Here is a 13,397-nt window from a genome sequence, read left to right as displayed (position 1 = left end):
TTATGGCTAAAAGAGAAAGTTGCAGGAGAGCAGACACTCCTTGGCTTTGTATACCTGTGGACAGGAGCAAATGCCAAAGAGGAAAACAAAAAAATGCAGGAATGCATATCAAGTGACATTAATGAGCTAGGAGAAGGGTGCGAGATTATTATACTAGGAGATATGAACGCACACATAGAAGACATGGACGGGTACACAGACTCAACAGGCAACATGATGCTGGATATGTGTGAAATGCATGACTTAGTTGTATGCAACAGTACTGAGAAGTGTGAAGGGCACATAACATGGGAGGTAGGGAGCCTGCAGTCGACGATAGATTATGCACTAATGTCACATAGGATGCACGATAGGCTAAATGTAATGAGCATAGATGAATATGGCTCCAGAAGTCTAGGTAGTGATCACAAACGTATTAAGGTGAGTTTTAGAAGGGAAATGAAAGTAGGTAGGAGGCAAGATGAACAACCAGGTGGGATATTTTACTTGGAAAAGCAGCTTGAAATAGCAACCCAGCAAATTGAAGTAATTTCAGAGGATACAAAAACAGAATGGACATATGCAAATTTAACAGGACTATTTGAGCTAGAGCTTACTAAGGTACGAGTCAGGACAAAAGGGAACAGAAGACGTAAACCCAAGAGCTGGTGGGATGAGGAGGTTAAGAAGGCCATAGAGAAACGCCAGGAAGCATCCAGGGAACACAGATATTCAAAGCAGAGGGGTGAACCAGAAGCTGATGTAGGCAGAAAATGGAATAACTTCTTAAACTGTAGAAGGAAAGCATCCAATTTGATCAATGAGAAGATCAGAAGAAAGGGGAGCCAATGGTTGTCAGAAGTAAACAAAAAGGATAGAAAAGCAGCGAAGAAATTTTGGAAACATCTCAACTCCTTGAGTAATAAGACTAGCCTAGAGCAGAGGTTTATAGTTACAGCTCAAGGTGTTCGACTAGAGGGAGATGAGGCAATGGAACATATAAGAACAATGATGACAGAAAAATTTAAAGAACGAAACATAGCATGTGCTCAATCAGGTGAGGATGGACTAGTCAGTGCAGTGGCTCCATTGGCACAAAGCGAGTGGGAAAGGGCAGAGAAGAGGGTTCCTAGTAGCACGTCGACAGGTCCTGATGGCATCCCAATTATGTTGATAAAGACATTGGGCCCAAAATCTAAGAAAGCATTAGGAGAGGAAGTGAGCAAAATGATAATGGACGGTAAAGCCCCTGACGGGTGGAGACTGAGCAGGATGAGCATGATATATAAGGGAAAGGGGGACAAAGCCGACATAAACAACTACCGTCCCATAACAGTGACGTCAGTGGTTTACAGGGTGGTGATGCAGATTATAAAGGACAGACTGCAGGCATGGGTGGAGAGCGAGGGATGCTGGGGGAACTACAAAATGGGTTCCGAAAACAAAGAAGGTTAGAAGATAATCTGTTCTCATTGACACAGTGTATTGAAATAGCAGAAAAGGAACACAGGCCCCTATGGCTTGCCTTTCTGGATATCAAGGGAGCCTATGACAGTGTAATCCAAAAGGATTTGTGGGACATACTGGGCACTCTAGAGGTGGAAGATGGAGTAAGAAATCTTTTAAAAGATATCTATAAAAGTAACAGGGTGCTTATAAAATGGGAAAACAAGGTATCTGGGCCTATAGAGATACAGCAGGGGCTTAGGCAGGGGTGCCCTCTGTCACCTCTGTTGTTCATGCTGTATTTACAAGGATTAGAGAAAAAATTACAGAGAGGAGCGGACTTGGCTTCAACCTTTCCTATTTCAAGCAGGGAGAATGGATTAAACAGTCATTACCAGGACTGATGTATGCAGATGGCATTGTACTTATGGCTGACAGCAAGGAAGACTTGCAGAGATTAATGGACATCTGTGGTAAAGAGGGAGATAGCTTAGGTTTGAAGTTTAGTAAAGAAAAATCGGCAGTCATGACTTTTAATGATAATCAGGGCAGCGAGCATAGGATACAGGAGGTTACACTGGAGGTGGTGGATAAGTACAAATATCTTGGGAGTGTGGATAAACAATGGGGCTGAGTAGCTAACGGAACATGAAAAATATGTGACGGCTAAAGGTAGCAGAAATGCAGCTGTGATGAAAAATAGGGCACTGTGGAATTACAATAGGTACGAAGTGGTGAGAGGGATTTGGAAAGGGGTGATGGTCCCTAGTTTGACTTTCGGCAATGCGGTCCTGTGCATGAGATCAGATGTTCGAGCAAGGTTGGAAGTTAAGCAGCGAGGCGGTAGGTAGACTGGCTCTGGGAGCACACGGAAATACACCAAATCAGGGGGTACAGGGTGACATGGGATGGACGTCATTCGAGGGCAGGGAAGCCAGCAGCAAGATAGAATTTGAGGAGCGATTGAGAGAGATGGCAGAAAAGCGGTGGGCAAGGAGAGTTTTCAGTTATTTGTACATGAGGAATGTTGATACAAAATGGAGGAAGCTGACCAGAAAACTGTCAATCAAATATTTGGACTGCAGGAGGGGTGCAAACCAGGAAACAGAGAGGGTTCTGTGGAAAACAGGGATGCAGACGAAATCAGCACTGGGCACATACCGAACTTTCAAGCAAGAAATTGCCAAAGAAAATATCTACGATAATTCTAGGGAAAGCTCTTTGTTGTTTGAAGCCAGGACGGGAGTATTGCGGACTAAGATGTACCGAGTCAAGTACCAAGGTATAGACACGTTGTGCTGTGCGTGTGGAGAAGAGGAAACGGCTGAACACCTCATACTTTTCTGTAAGGGGCTTAACCCTACAGTGCAAGGCATCGGGGCTGATTTTTTCAAAGCATTGGGGTTTAGGGACAGTGAAGGCAAAATAGACTTTAAGCGGGTAGAAGTGACCAAGCAGAGGTTATCTGATTGATGGATAAAATTAAGGCAGGGGTGAAATTTCACCCACCACAAAGTACAAATTATGTTAATGGTCATGGCTAGGTGGCGTATGCCACCGCCCGATTTAAAGGGTTCAGCCCGTGGTTCAGCCTCATCCATCCATCCAGCGTGGACCAATCGGGCCACAGCGCAGAGGTTGACTTCCGTCGGTCGCCCGCCGACGGGAGTTTTGGTTGTTGACGCTTGGCTACGCCACCGTAGCTTGGCTACTGTTCGGCTATTTCCTACCTTCGTTTAAAACGCTTGTTTTCCAGCGCTGTTTCACCTCCTTGTTGGTTGTTCTGCCTCAATGTTCTAGTGAATAATATGTGGTCACGGCTTGTTTTGTGTATTCTATGTAGTTAGAGGCTTCGTTTCCCGATGATGCTCTGCCCATGGATACCCGCAACATGATGCCTTGCGTACCGCCGTGTTTTGGAAAGACGTCTGATTGAAGTTTGCAGGTGTAGCTCACTGGTACATCCGAGAAAAACGCGAGCTGAAGCATCGCGCATGTGCGGCATATGAGCGGCTCGCTACTTTAAGAGACAAAAGAGCCTTCTCGCAAGGCATGTGGGTAAAACATGGCAGCGGTCCCTGCTGCCCGCTTCGAATTGAATTTGACGTGGCTTTTGTAGAATTCGCTTCGTTCGTAGCAAATGACTGCGTAAACGGCTTTCGCTTAGTCTCAGGCCGCTTCGACGACATCGTACTATGGATAACCTTGTGGAGTTTTCGAGATCGCTTCTCGTTTCAAACTACACGAAGCCTAACGAGAGAAACCTTCAAGATATGTCAGCGCCACCTATCTCGTCGGTGAAGTCGAGAGATAGGCGTGACGATGGCATATGGCTTCTGAGATCGAAAGATCTCGCAGGCCAGCTAGAACTAATAAACGTGCGCTGCTTAGCGTACGCTGTACTATAGCGTATAGCGTACGCTATTAGTTGTGTACGGTATACTAAAACTGTCTAATAGCTTTCCTTGATGGCAGGGCAGGCTCGAAGGCGGAAGCTGACGGGAGAAAAACTCGAGAACCGTAAACAAACACAGGGTGGTAGACGAGGGATAAGTATCGGTGAAATACCGACGTGCCGCGCATAAAAAAAAAAGAAAAAAAACTGTCTAAATAGATTTCGGCTAACAGCGAACACTTATTGCACGTACTTTTTCAAGTCAGGTGCCTTATTTTACGTTTAAAAACGTTGATTTAGGCCCTGTATTGCCTTCTGCTTTTTCATTCGCCAACGTCGCTTTCGTAGCCTATCTCGTCTGGCCACAATGACTCCTCGCGGGCTGCGTCGACCGCATGGTCGGCGGCGTTCTTGGTTGCATGGAGTGTGGTGCGACGAATTCGCGACGGCGATGGATTTTTCGTCACGTGAAATTCGTCGCGAAAGTTCGCTGCATGGAGGTTGAGTCGGTTTTTTTCTCCCGCGGGTGCCACTGCGGTTGGAACAACCAAATATCATGCACATGACCATGGTACGGTGGCTAGCCACCGTAACCATGGTGACTGCGGGAGAGTGCATGGCGGACGCATATCCCAGAATTCCTTTCACCGACGTCAGTGCAAGCTATCTATACGCACTGCTGCGTCATTGCGAGCACGCCGCGCGTCTTTATTTGTTCGCGTGCGCATAGAGAAAGAAATTCAACAAGAGGGGACACTCGGAAAAAACTGGCAACAGGAAACACGTCACCATACGTCACGCTATACTTTTGACACCGAACGTTAGCTGCCGCGAGCATCGAAAAAAAAAAAAAGAAAGTGAACTTAAGTTAACAGCCATTCATTTATTTTTTAATTCTTTGCCGCGAAAACTAAAACGTTTTGCGTATAAATTATCTTAAGCTTTGCGACTTATTTTCCTTGCCTTAAGCCCGACCCTCATGGAGCGAACTTCCCCGACGATGTTCGCGCGTCAAAAAATGTAGCGAGACGCGCCGCCGTGTTTTCGCCTCACCGCCCCTCATGCGACGATCCAGCGGCGAACGCCGCCGAGCCGCTATCAATGTGGCCAGCCGTGAAGCAGGATATTACTGTTTTTTAAATGTAACCCAGAGTAAGATTTAGCATGTTGCGACACTTAATAACGTCATAACTTAGTGTTTTATAATTTTTCTTGAGTTATTTCTTCTACAACATACGCGGTTCCATTACGCTTTGAATTTCGCATACATAGGGCAACCAAGTAATTCTATGTGTGTGTGCGTCAGGAAAGTGCCAGAGGCAGCGCAATGGAAGCCAGGAGCGCGTTGTATTTTTACTTCCCATGTCCGCCGATCTGCAGCGAAACAGACAAGCAGTACAAGCTATCTACCATAGCCCCGAAAGCTTCCCATCTCAGAGGCCATATGCCGTCGTCGCGCCTATCTCCCAACTTTACCGACAGGTGGCGCTCGCATCAGAGTACCGCAAAGGTACGCGGCATGCTGGCAACATTGGGTGGCGGCGGCCATATTCCTTCCAGACTGCTGACGCGCTGTAGCGGTGCCAGTGTTTATAGAGGTGCTGTGCCAGTTGACAAGCATTCGTAATCATGCTGTAGCCGGTTTGCAATAAAACTTACTATTTTACAGCCTCCCTGTATAAGGGACACCATACCATTTGTCCCCGAATTGCTTCATGCTGTCAGCAAAATTCGCATTTTCAGAACAGCATGCAGTCACAAAGTAAGATGTGGAGGCAAGCAACATATTTATTTCACAATAGTCACAACAACAATTTATTTCGTCAAGCATGACAACAGCATAATGGTCTTCCGATTCAACTCTTGGTTTCTCAAAATCATCAGGAATGAAATGGTCCTATAGTTTGTCCATGGAGAAAACAAAGAAAAATAGGAATGTTAATAACCCTACCCTGTGACAGTGCTTAAAATATCTAAACTGTAAATAGTCGCAAAAAACAGAGTCAGGAAAGCTATAGAAGACATTTTGAAGCAACATTTTCTGTATAGACCTGGTGCTTGTTCAAAACACGTTATTCATGGGAACCGCCTCCTTTTACTCTGTAGCACAACACGCTCACTTGAAATGCATGTTTGTTGTTTCCATCGAGCCGCGCGAATCAAGCACTGCAGCTTGCTTGACATGTATGTACGTTTTCTTCAAACGCGGCGCGCAAACCGAATGAAACAGTGGAGAGCTTGCTAGGAAGTTCGTACTGCGATGTTTTCAACAGCACTAAGTAGAGGAGCTTACTTGAAACATAGGTACTGGGCGATTTTCAATAGCGCAAAACAAAGCGAGCCGCGCAAACCGAACAGTTTACTGGAATCAATAGCACAAAGCAGAGCGGGTCGCGCGAACCAGAGACCCTACTTGAAAGATAGGTACTGGGCGATTTTCAATAGCGTGAAGCAAAGCGAGCCACGCGAACAGAACAGCTCACTCAAAACCACGTGTGCTAGCTTTATAGTGTTCAATAGCCGCACTCAGAGCGATGAGCGTGAACCGGACAGGTAAAGTTTAGCGGTCACACGCAAGTACAGTCACTTGAAAGCAATAACTGTCCAGCAAACTAGTTATTCAAGAAACTTACCTCGCACAAGCGGGTGTTCTTCGAGGGCGCGAAGTTTTTGCGGCCAATTCTGTGGAGCCACGCAGACCGTCGTTCACCGTCGTCCTTCCCGCACGGAATACAGAAAAATGCTATCCCGGACTCCGTTCGCTTGCTACACCCGAAGGCGCAGCAACCAGGCATGATGATGGGTTATTTCTGACGCCTGTGTTCGCAAGCGCAACGCAAGCGTTGAACGAAACGGCGAAGTGCTCTCCGTGCGCGGTGCGTACGCTACGGGTTCGACGTGCCAACTGAAAGGGCTTGGAAGAAATATGGCGGCAAAAGGTCACGTGACACGAGCGCCCCAATCACCGGTGGCCGCGGCAGGCGGCGGCGCGCGGAAAACAAATGCGATACTCTAAAAATTTTCCAGTGACTCTAAATGAAAATGTCTCTCTCTAGGCTTAGGCGCGTTCGAAACGAGAAGCGATCTCGAAAATTCCTCAAGATTAACCATAACACTCTCTCGTCGAAGCGGCATGAGACTAAGCAAAAGCCGTTTGCGCATTCAGTTGCTACGAACGAAGTGAATTCTACAAAAACAACGCCAAATTCAGTTCGAAGCGGGTAGAGTGTACTAGAATATGGTCGAGTGGGACGAGCGGCTGGGGCTGCGCATGTTTTGCAGTGAGGCGCCCGACGTGGAAAAATACTGGGGCGGCGCTGCAGTCGAAGTGGATTGGGCCGCATCAAGGTCGCGCCGTTGGAAACTGCTGGCGATACTGCTCGGCAGGGACATTCGTACTACTTCGCGCGCTGGTATTTGCGTTCAGACCGATCAGATGGGGTTCATAATTGCATATGACATGTATTTATGCCTAAGAATAAATTCCTTTCCTTTCTCTCCTTTATTTATGTTTTATTATTTTCTAATGCGGCTCGGTGATTGCACGTGCATTGCGGCCGCAGTGTCGGCTTTCATTCTACTATATTATTGTGCGGTTCCCTTTGGAGAAAAAAAATTTTTTCACGTTCTTCAAGCAGCATGTATCTCCCGTGCGTATTGTTTTGCTTATAGTTTTCTATCAGTAGGTCTGACGAAACGCAGACGAAGCAACATATGTAACCTTCCTGCTTGCCGCTTCAAATAAGTAAAGCATATCTGCCCCATCCGGCGCCTTGTACTTAGATTTACGGGACTCATTGGTATAGATAAAAAAAAGTAAACTGCAGTGCAACATTCCAATCAAGTTTCCGCCTTTCTCGCGTAACAGAATGCGGAGTAATTGGTACGTGGTCATAAATTTATTGCAGTCGGACCTCGTGCGCCGAAAACGGTTTTAGTTAGCCATTCTATATGCTAATCTTTGGCCGTAAGCCGTACGTGGATTTTTTTCCAGTCAATACTTCAAAAAATAAAAAAGAAAGAAAGCCTGCGCGGTAGCCTAATTAGTGCCTATATCGTGGATACGGCGTTGCGCTGCCAATTCGGGAGCTCGCGGGCTCAATCCAGGTCGCGGAATTCAATGGGAACGAAATGGAAAAAGACTCGTGTACTTCTATTTAGGTGCGCGTTGAAGAACCCCATGTGGCAAAAACTAAACCGGGTGCCTCATAATCATATCGTGGTTTTGCCACGTAAAACCGAAGAATTTGCTCATATTAAAAAAAAGAAAAAAGCAGGTGGCTGCGTTCTTCGGCTTATTTCTGGGGGTGTAAACAACATAAATTATTCTCGAGCCTGATTTCTCCGAAAAACATGTTACGCTCAACCTATATTTCATGCGTAAATGTAATGCCGTTCCCAAATGTATGACCGTCCAACTCTGCAGCTTGTATATTATAAACGGCTGCGTTCAGTTATCCGGTGCACTATCATAACGACCATAATGAAACAAAGGAACGGCATGTCTCACATACAGGTAGAGATATGTGCAGATCTGTTGCGTTCATTGATGAAGATAAGTGTGGTACCACATGGGGCACTCAGTTTTAATGGGCTGCAAACATGGTGAGACTGGACCTCCAGTCCGTTAATTCTCTCAGGAACTGCGCCTCTGCGCAACTGCCACGACTCTCCGGCAACAAAATCATTCTGAATAACAGTCCTCACTTGCATGCAGTCACTCACCTTTGAGATTTCAATAGTGTTGGCATGCGTTACATTCGAACGGAAATGACTATTCGGCGTCGTACAGTATACCTATAACACTTGCGCGCGCGCACACACACACACACACACACACACGCACACACACACACGCACATACATACATACATACATACATACATACATACATACATACATACATACATACATACATACATACATACATACATACATACAAGATGGTCTTGCCTGTTAAGAATATTCTTTCTACGAATGAGAGTTTTATTTCCAGTATTCACTAATAAGTGTGTTTGTTACTGCAAACACGTGCGCTTATTCCGGCCGGGAGTTCTCACTTTTTCAATTATTGCATTTATAATATTTGTTATTTTTCCCCTACATATATATATATATATATATATATATATATATATATATATATATATATGTATGTACCCTTTCATTTAATTACCTAGAAATACATTGATCATTCTTCGCGCCATGCAGTTAATAAACCTGGTTTATTTCACTCTAATATTGTTTTCTTCAATCATTGTCCCTGATCAATATCCACCAACAAGAAGCGCGTGTAAATGACAAGATATCAATAATAAAATTTTCTTACGTAGCCTTCATGTTGCGGAGATACCAGTTAGTTTTAGAGGACAGTGGTAAAAACGGCAGTTCACCTGGCTAAAGCTAGATTTGGAACCAGCCGTCAAGAGTCATGGGCGCACCGAAGCAACTAAACCATTAAAAATGTACTGCACAGAGGTTCTGCCAGAAAAACTGGGCGTCCTCCAGCGTCCGCGTAGCGAACGCGCGCTCGCTAGCAGACGACGCGCTTGACAACGACAGCAAAATTGAAGACGTCGCGTTGTATAATCCGTTCCTCAAATATATATGTTTGGCAAAATGGTGTAAACATACATTTACAGTTGAAATAAAGCACTATTTTAAGAGCGTACTATGCGCAATTGGCCTCGGCGCTCGCAACGAAAGTACATTGAATATGCCGCGGAGCGCGTCTCCGCCCCAATCCAGTTCGCTCGCAGCGCCCTCGCACTATTTTTCCACACGCGGCGCCTCAGTGCCAGAGCGCCGTTCGGCCCACTCGACCATTAGACAGTTTTAGTTTAGCGTTAGCGTAATAGCGGGGTTACGGGAAATAGCGTTACCGTTCCGCAAACGAACTTTGCAGAAAGAGAGTTTTAGTATAGCGTGATAGCGTAGTTTACGTGCGGGACTCTATTGCATTACGCTTTGAATTTCGCATACACAGGGCACCTAATTCTATGTGTGTGTGCGTCCGGAAAGTGCGATAGGCAGCGCAATGGAAGCCAGGAGCGCGTTGTATTTTTACTTCACATGTCCGTCGATCTGCAACGAAACAGACAAGCAGTACAAGCTGTCTACCATAGCCTCCGAAATCCTCCCATCTCAGAGGCCATATGCTGTCGTCGCGCCTATCTCCCGACTTTAGCGATAGATGGCGCTCGCATCTCAGAAAAAATTTCTCTCGTTAGGCTTAGGCGCGTTCGAAACGAGAAGCGATCTCGAAAATTCCTCAAGATTAGCCATAACACTCTCTCGGCGAAGCGGCATGAGACTAAGCAAAAGCCGTTTACGCAGTCATTTGCTACGAACGAAGTGAATTCTACAAAAACAACGCCAAATTCAGTTCGAAGCGGGCGACCGGGACTGCCGCCATGTTTTACGTACACTACGTACACCACGCTAACACGGTAACGTTAACTCTGAGAAATAGCGTGCGCACGGTAAACGGTATGGGTTGGTTAGCGTTCTGCGCATGCGCACTTCGATCCCGCTATTCCGGTACGCCCGCTATTCCGATAACCACGCTAAACTAAAACTGTCTATTGTCTAGTACACTCTAGAAGCGGGCGACCGGGACCGCCGCCATGTTTTACATAAGCTCAATCCCATGATGCAACGGCCGGAAGTGCTGCCTCCTGATTGGATCGGGCTTGTCGCCGCGCGCTGGACGCTTCCGGCGGCGGGCGAAAATATCTATCCCCTCCAAATCGGTGGCGCGTGTCGCGATTTTTGACGCCGACCGAAGAGCGGCCGCCGTCGGACGAAGTTCGCCGCTTGGACGCCGGAAATTCGTTCTATGAGGGTCGGGCTTTACCTAGCCACAGGTCAATGACGCGCCAGATACATGCGTCATCCGCCAGACACTCCCCCGAAGCCAGCGAGGATGGCTGCACGCGCGTTTGAGCGCTCGCGCGCGGCGACCCGTCTGTCTCATTCTTTTTTTCTTTTTTAAATGTAACCTGGTTTATTGGGCTCTCGGCGTATTCTTGCGTTCCTTCTGCACTGGGACAAGACACCACTGCACTATTGGACTACGGCAAGGTGAGAAATCTTGTTTCACAGTCTACGACGCAATTAGGCTTACGGCACGGGACCGAGACTTAAGACGCAGTTAGCGAAAAACAGCTCGGCCATCCTGGCTCAGTTAATTTGAGTTAATGAATCGTGCTGAGACATGTTTCCGACACTTCCTAGGGGACTATTGTAACTTATTTCGGTTTTTGAGCCACACTGGCCGCACAGGGCGCCATGTCGCAGTTAGCGAGAACTCAGCCGTGGTGTGTAGTCTAGTGCATCTTGCTAGGAGAAGTTTGTGCCGCTTTCTCTGACGCCAGACATTACTGAAAAGTAATTTCGTTACTTTCTGGGGTACTTTTGAGGCACGCTGGCCGCACAGCGCGCTGTGACGCAGTTAGCGATAAGCAGCTCGGCCATGGCGATAAAGTTTGGCGTGTAATGAATCTTAGAGGGACAAGTCTGTGACGTTTTTTGTGGCTCCGCAACAACATATACTTTCTTTCGATACTCACGCCTGTTGAAAGCGCGATGGGCGATTGCCAAGAGTGATAACATGAGGTGTGCTGCTGGCGCCGGCAGAACGCGCGAACGACGAACATATCAGAAACTTGTAATTCGAAAATTACGTCTTCAAAGGACTGAAAGAAGGCATTGCACCCACGCATTTGTCTTGAGTGCCTGTTGCGTCCGTCTCGGTGTATGTCGCGTACCGTCGCGTCGCCCGAGGCCAAGTTTTGGAAACGCGAAGTCGCTCGTGTATTTGTGCTGCCTAAGTGCAGGAAATAATGCCCGGAAATTGGGGAACGCTTGGAAACCAGATGTTTTCATATATGTTTGGGATGAGTCGGGTATTTTCTACGCCATGTATGTAAAAGCGAATTGCTTTTGTTTGTAATGCCGCCCATTCACCGCTTTCGCACGTTTCGCCTCGCAGTATTCCTATGTCTAAATACCAAAATGACTCATGCTTGTAACATGCTGTTACGTGCTTGCAAATGTAACATGCTTGTAATTTACTTTTTTTTTCAGCTGGTACCGTCCGGTGGAGCTTCATACAGGAACGACTGCCTTACCTGCTGGTGTCACAACGTTGGATGAACGCACAAAAATCGCGGACCGAGATTTTATATAGAGCAAAATAAATATTTCCTCATTGCACAATAGGTCTTGCGTCTACTTCGTGAAATTGCACGTGGCACAGATTCGATGGGACTTTACGAGATCGTTCGCAATCATTTTTACTAAATAATAAACCGATTCTGCACGAAGAGCAAAAAAAAAGGGGGGGGGGGAAGGGGGGGGGGGTGCGCAGCCGGCGTGCTAGCTTGCGTTCAAAATACGCGCGCCCAAAACCGAAACCGGAAGTGATGCAAGTGATCGACACCGACCGCTTGGCACGCTGCAGTCAATTCGGCCGCTGGGCCCTATGGGAGTGTCCCCTCTTGTTGAATTCCTTTCTCTATGGCGTGCGTTTCATGAGCTTGTGCTTGGGTACACGGGCCCTCGACAAAGGTGGCAGCGGCCTTCTGAGCGGCGTTTGAAATGGGTAGAAAATGCTTCGTTCCGAACTGTAATTCTGGATACCGGACTTGTGCGGATCGTGTGCCTTTATTCAAAGCGCCGTCCGACAGCGGTCGTCTAGAGCAGTGGCGCCAGGCAGATCTGAGGGCAGACCAAACTCGTAACGCTGTCTGCCGTCGCTTGGAGATACTCAGATTATTATTAATTTTTGCATTCCTCCTAATTACATAATTATTTTCATAAGTGATTAATAAACTTTTATAATGCTATAATTGGATAAAAAAGTGTGAACGAGAGAATTGTACAGCAACATGAAAAACTCCCGATACAGCTTTCTGTTGCTCAATACCTGATACATAAAAGTGTTCCGAGCGTGAAAGAAACCCGCGAATACACGGAAAATTGCCGCGCGACTGGCCGCTCGAGGCACTTTGCGTGTATTCGTGGGCTTCTTTCACGCTCGGAAAAACACTTCTACGTAGCGCGTATTGAGCAATAAAAAGCTGTATCGGGAGTATTTCATGTTGCTCTACAATTTTCTCATTGACACTTTTAATTTAATTATAATATTTGAAAAGGTGATAAATAATTAAGACTAATAATGTAATTAGGCGGAATGGAAAAAGTAATCCAAGTGTCTCGAAGGGACGGCAACTTTACTATGGTTCTGTCTACATGACATTTGCATATCTTTAAATCTTTGTGCACCCTGAATAATACTGCTGTTTTCTGTGCAGATGTGTGCCTGATTTTCAAATTTGTTGCATCCTGGCTACTGATTTTTTTTTTTTTTTTACAATGCGCGTGCGGTGTATATTACGCACTTGCATGTTTTTATTCAACATTTTTTTCATTGTGGGAGTGTATGAGAGCGTAAGCTTCTGGGATTGTTATCCCTTATTAAAATTATCGAGCTGCTTCATGCACAATTTTTTTCGTATTGTCTTTGCAAAAGAATAAAAACAAAAATAAAAGGTCTATGAGATTATTGTGTGGT

At 46.2% G+C, this 13,397-nt stretch overlaps 1 long non-coding RNA gene across 1 annotated transcript; it reads left to right on the top strand.

Annotated features, from left to right (window-relative positions):
* Positions 1–10,474: 10,474 nt before the first annotated feature.
* On the top strand, positions 10,475–12,040 carry LOC125947547 (uncharacterized). Its single transcript, XR_007468371.1, has 2 exons — positions 10,475–10,903; positions 11,909–12,040. It is a non-coding gene; the product is annotated as an uncharacterized LOC125947547 (long non-coding RNA).
* Positions 12,041–13,397: the final 1,357 nt, after the last annotated feature.

The sequence above is a fragment of the Dermacentor silvarum genome, chromosome 8 (assembly GCF_013339745.2).
Source record: "Dermacentor silvarum isolate Dsil-2018 chromosome 8, BIME_Dsil_1.4, whole genome shotgun sequence".
NCBI classification, from domain to species: domain Eukaryota; kingdom Metazoa; phylum Arthropoda; class Arachnida; order Ixodida; family Ixodidae; genus Dermacentor; species Dermacentor silvarum.
The sequence above is the reverse complement of the archived record's forward strand: the minus strand, read 5'-3'. Positions and strand labels throughout refer to the sequence as shown.